General features: G+C 36.3%; 1 protein-coding gene and 1 long non-coding RNA gene across 3 annotated transcripts in view; one reads left to right on the top strand and one right to left on the bottom strand.

The window, feature by feature from the left end:
- Window positions 1–5208, bottom strand: part of LOC106884302 (peptidyl-prolyl cis-trans isomerase) — a 54263-nt gene that overhangs the window by 42179 nt on the left and 6876 nt on the right. Inside the window, exon 1 of one of the 2 annotated variants that reach the window (XM_052969550.1) lies at window positions 1781–1904. The exons of the other annotated variant lie outside the window; for it this stretch is intronic. The gene's annotated coding sequence lies outside the window, so the exon portion shown is untranslated. Of the gene's footprint in view, window positions 1–1780; window positions 1905–5208 lie in introns of those variants that run through there. 2 annotated transcript variants of the gene reach the window in all.
- LOC128248367 (uncharacterized) overlaps window positions 1987–5208 on the top strand; it is a 12849-nt gene continuing 9627 nt past the window's right edge. Inside the window, exon 1 of the long non-coding RNA XR_008264598.1 lies at window positions 1987–2089. This is a non-coding gene — a long non-coding RNA (uncharacterized LOC128248367). The remainder of the gene's footprint in view (window positions 2090–5208) is intronic.

Here is a 5208-nt window from a genome sequence, read left to right as displayed (position 1 = left end):
ATATATATATATATATATATAATACATCCTTTTGTTGTTTACACCACCTGTCCTCGTCTGTTGTTGTTTTTTCGTACATTCTCCCATATATATATAGATAGATATTTGTGTGTGCTTACTTCCTCATCATTCCATAAAATGCGTTTATGGGAAGAAAATATTCTTTTCTACTCTAGGCACAAGGCACTAAATTTTGGGGGAACGAGGGGTGGCAGTCGATTAGATCGAACCAGTACGCGATTAGACCCCCACCCCGAAGGATGAAAGACAGTCGGCGGAATTTGAACTCAGAACGTAGACAGACGAAAATTGGAAAGAAAATATTGCAAAGAATCAATACGTGTGAGTGACAAAGAAACGAAGGTGGTTGTGAGATGTGCTAGAAACAACAATCAAATCTCTCTTAAATCGTCACCTTTTCGTTTGAAAATTACAATTTTTGGGGGTAACTGAAAAGGCTTTTCCCGTGGTTTTTAAGTGCATAGTACAAAAAAAAAAGGCCAAAATCGGGGTGGATAAAAACCACAAATTTTCAAAAAATTTTATTTCATAAAAAGATGCACCCCCACCCTACCATAGTTTCGAAGGCCGTAGTGAAAAGAATTAGGAAAAATCCCGGTCGAAATGGAGAAAATCCAACTGAGGTGGATGTCCTGACCCGAAACTCCGCCGTAAATAAGATTTGATAAACTATAAGAGGGGGCAGAGAACATTTTTCATTGAAAACCTTTACAAGATATAGGGATCCCTTTATTGGTGGCAATCGATGTTGTCTACAGTTGGTCGGGGTTAATAAAAACTACAAGTGAAGTAACGAAAGAGTAGCGAAGAGGCATAATTTTATTTTAGTCTCCAGAAAAAGATGTACAAGTTCTTGTGAATATATGTTTAGTTAAGACATCAATTATTATCAACCCAACCAGGTAGCCAGTCGCCTCTATGTAGATGCTCGAACTGCGAGAATAGTAGCGAAATGTCTTCAATAAGTCTTAAGAAAAGAGGAATGCAATGAAATAAGGTAGTCGCAATTTGAACAGCAATGTATGAGAGAAGTCCACGCAACACACTTTCTTTTGGTGGGGGAGGTTGTTTAGGGCTAAAAGGATGTTGTAGTGTTAATAACTTTTAGTGAGAGAAAATGTTATAACAGAGGTAACTGCTTAAGTTTATCTGATTTGCTGGTAGCTTCCCATTTACTCTACAGCATTTCGCTATTAACAATTAATTCAAAATTCGAGCCAAGATAAGATGGTCACAGCTGGAAAGGTTTTTGACTACAGGTCTGCTCGAACAGTGCAGAACTGATGGGGGGGGGGACTAAAAATAAACTTGAAACTTAAAATATGAAATTGACGACAACTACACATATAGCTTTCGTATGTAAACAAACAACGAGGTTCTTTTTACAGAGGAAAACAAACTATACATAGCGCATGCTTCAGTTTCGAACTTTGGTACAAGGCGAGAAATATCGAGGGAGGGAGTAAGTCGATTACATCGATCCCAGGTACTCAACTGGTACTTATTTTATCGATACTGCAAGAATGAAAGACAAAGTCGACCTCGGCGGAATTTGGATTTGAAGTCGAACAAAATGCATTTTGCCCGGCGTGATATGAAGTACCATGTTCATAACTGGATAGAGTAATAAGAGCTAACTTCTTTCGGGCGCTTGCAACAAAAAGTCACCAAAGTGAAATAAGTAACTATTACCAAAGCTATAACTTATTTTGAAATACAAGTTAAAAATTGAATTACCATCTGTATTATAAATACTCACCAACATACACAACGCGTTTATTAGTCGCCATTTTGCCACCATAAAGTCACGTGACTATATGGCCGACATTCGTGACTTTCCATTTTATCGCGTAACTTAGTTGGTAGGATTTATTGAAATAAAATTTTGTTTAAATAAAGAACTAGTGCATCTAACTAGCAAAAAAAATATATTTCCGAGTGTAGTCAGGTTGGAAAAAATGCTTGAACATCTGGATATCTAGTCAAAAGATGATGTGATTTTTTTTTTTTTAATATCATGATTTAATCTTCAAATAATTGTCAAAATGACTACAATTATAAAACACAGGTAGATATATTCTCTCTTCCTTATAATAGTAATAACATTACCAAATATGAAGACCTATGATAAAGCAGGTGTTTTACATGGATCAGAAAAGTGCTGTCACATTTCTGTAGAAATATTTCTATAGAATGATTTTTTTTAGATGTCACTTTCTGGTAGTGACATTAACGAATTCTCTGACGATCTTTTAATTGAAATTTAAACCTTATATAATAATAACCAAGTCATCACTATCATCAATTAATATCTGTCTTCCTTACTAGCATGGATTGGCTGGTTTAACAGGATCCAATGAGCTCCAATGTCTGTTTTGATATGGTTTCTATGGCTTGATGCCTTTCCTAATCCCAACCACTTTACAGAGTGTACTGGCTGACCCATCAACTGAATAGGGTTGAAGTAAAGTGGGAGGTGGTTATATGCCAGATGCAGGGAAGGCTAAAGTATGGTAGAGGTGAGAGGAACAGGTGTCTTACTGTACTCTCATGTTACAAGAAGGTGAATGTGAGAGAATATGGAGAAAGGACTAGGTGGAGTGGATGGATAACTTCATAGAAGAGTGAGAGGAGAGTGACAGGTAGTTAGAGATGAGAGTAGAAGTTAATGTTGTGAATGATGCAGAAGGATGGATATGTGGTCAATAATAAATATTAGTATGTTGGGGGAGGCAAAAGAAATAGTTGTTCAGGAAGGAGGAGGTGATAACTGATGGTTCAAGAAGGGTGGGAAGCAGCAGAATAAAAAGCTTGTTGGTAGGTCAGAAAACTGAAAGATGATGTGCAGGATGGAAGGGCGGGCAGAGAGAGAAAGAGAAAGCTGGATATCAGGGGTCTGTAGAGGAAGTTATAGTGAATAGGGGACAAAAACAAGAAGGCCATCAATAGGTGTTAAGAATGATACCAGATAAGAAAGGGTGTTAAGGATGAGATATGGTAGTCTTAAGACAAAGCTCAGAGATTACTGGAAACACAGAAAGGGAGGATTGGTGGAAAATAAATTGGAAAGGAATGATATTGAGAATGAAGGATAGATTTAACAATGAAGTAGTTCCAGGGAGAGAGGGAGGTAACTGGAGCACAAAATTGGGATAAAATATTGGCTTTTATTTACTATTACACGATAAATAACTTACAAAGCCTATTAGTAGTTCTCAAGAAATTTCTACTTACTAAGTGATGTGAAAGGATATAAAAGCTTGCAAGAGATTTGTTATTGCAGATCAGCTAGTTGGCATTGGTAGTTGGTTGCATCTGTGAAGGTTGTTGGGTGAAGAGAAGAGATTTGTTAAGTCTCTGACATCACTGAAACAAGCTATGTTGCCTCTTAACAGGTGACGAGTAAAAGAGGAAGAATTCTATTTAATCTATAATATAAATTTGACATGGGCAAGCATTGTATTCTTTCTTGTCTTGAGGTTCACAGCCAAACGGCTGGGTGGATTCGCGTGAAAAATGGCACACATGTGGAGACGGGTGCATAGATTGGAATGTGGTTTATATTTTTTCCTAGCCCCCATAGTTACTGAGAAAATCGATTAAACAACATGCGTGTGTGTGTGTGTCACTGAAGCCATTCATACATACATAACCACTCTCTCTCTCTCTGTCATTCACTCACTACAAAAACTGAATGTAAACAATTTCAGTTATCTCTCTCTCTCTCTTTCATATACACACACACCATCAACATTACTCTCTCTGTCTCTTCACACACAGTCACAAAAGCAATTCATATACACACCCCATCAAACACACACACACACATGCACGCACACACATCAATTCTTCCATCTCATGCAACTTCATAAGAACTTCACTGATACAACCGTGCTCTCTCTGTCTCTTTTGCTTTCTCACCGACTTCAAAAGATCCCCTTTTTTCCCCAACCTCATACTAAAAAAATATTTTCACTTGTCCGGGCATTGCTATTACAAATTCACAACAATTCGACTCGAGAGATAAACACAAACCACCTTGTACTGACTGCAAAACTCCTGCCAAATTATCCACAAAAACACACACATACATACACACACGTCCATTTCACATATCTTCTTTCAATTTCTGCTCTCTGATTAGACAAATGTCTAATACAATAGCTCTCAGCTACATTTTGTTTTCTAAAAAGGTATGTGTCTATTTTTTCTATAAGCGTATAACAATGACTTATTCCATACTTCTCCACTTACCTTTTATCTTCACTTTTTTCTTAAATTGGATACATCTGCTATTAAGTTGCAGAACTTTGGCAGTACAGTTACAAAGACATCTTACAAACAATTTTCCCGTAAATTCTTACAGCTTCATTTTTTGGTGATGTTTGAAATATCAAACATTTTCTAACTGTTAAAGCAATTCTTAACGTCAACTTCTTAATGTCTCTTCTATTTTTTTCCTAGCCCCATAATTACCGAGAAAATCAATTAAAACTTTTTAAAATGCAAATCCCCACTTTGTTCTGCCATTAAAACAACCAGTTGCTCACACAGCAACAAGAGGACTACAGGATGACAGTCAGCCAAAACTTTCGCTATGCTGTCTCTCCTTTCACCTCTTTGTGGGGTTAATTAGCTTCATCTTTAGTTAGTTTCTCATTCAAACTACATAATACGCAGAATTGTCGCATTAATACAGTAGGGTGTTTTGAGGTAGATTTGGCTGCTATTTCTACCAGGTCTACCTACTATGCAAAGGTGTGAAAATTTTCATTCACAGATTTGCATTTCAAAAATTTAACATAATCTTTTCCATAAATCAACTATCGTAAAAATTTTCTATCATGACCTCACATTTTCTATGTATGTGTGTGTACCTTAAAAGACGTGATTAGACAGATGTCCAATAGAATAGTTTTCAGAAACAGACTAAATACAAATTCTTTCTTCACAACTCCTGAAGCTGTTTTCTGCGAAGATATTTTGGAAAGACTTAAAAAAAAAAATTTTATAAAGAGTTTTGGAAATTTTTTTCAGAATCATAATCTCTGTATTTTTCTGCATATTTTGAAAAAAAAAATTCTGAAAAATGTTCAAAATAAAGGAAATGGGGGTGGGAGTAATTTAGAAATGTCGATTTTTGCCAATTTTTTGACAGATTCGTATTCCCTGTATCCAAAAAAGGGG

This window comes from Octopus bimaculoides, chromosome 7 (genome assembly GCF_001194135.2).
Source record: "Octopus bimaculoides isolate UCB-OBI-ISO-001 chromosome 7, ASM119413v2, whole genome shotgun sequence".
Classification (NCBI taxonomy): Eukaryota; Metazoa; Mollusca; class Cephalopoda; order Octopoda; family Octopodidae; genus Octopus; species Octopus bimaculoides.
Note: the sequence above shows the minus strand (reverse complement) of the source record. Positions and strands in the feature narration are given on the sequence as shown.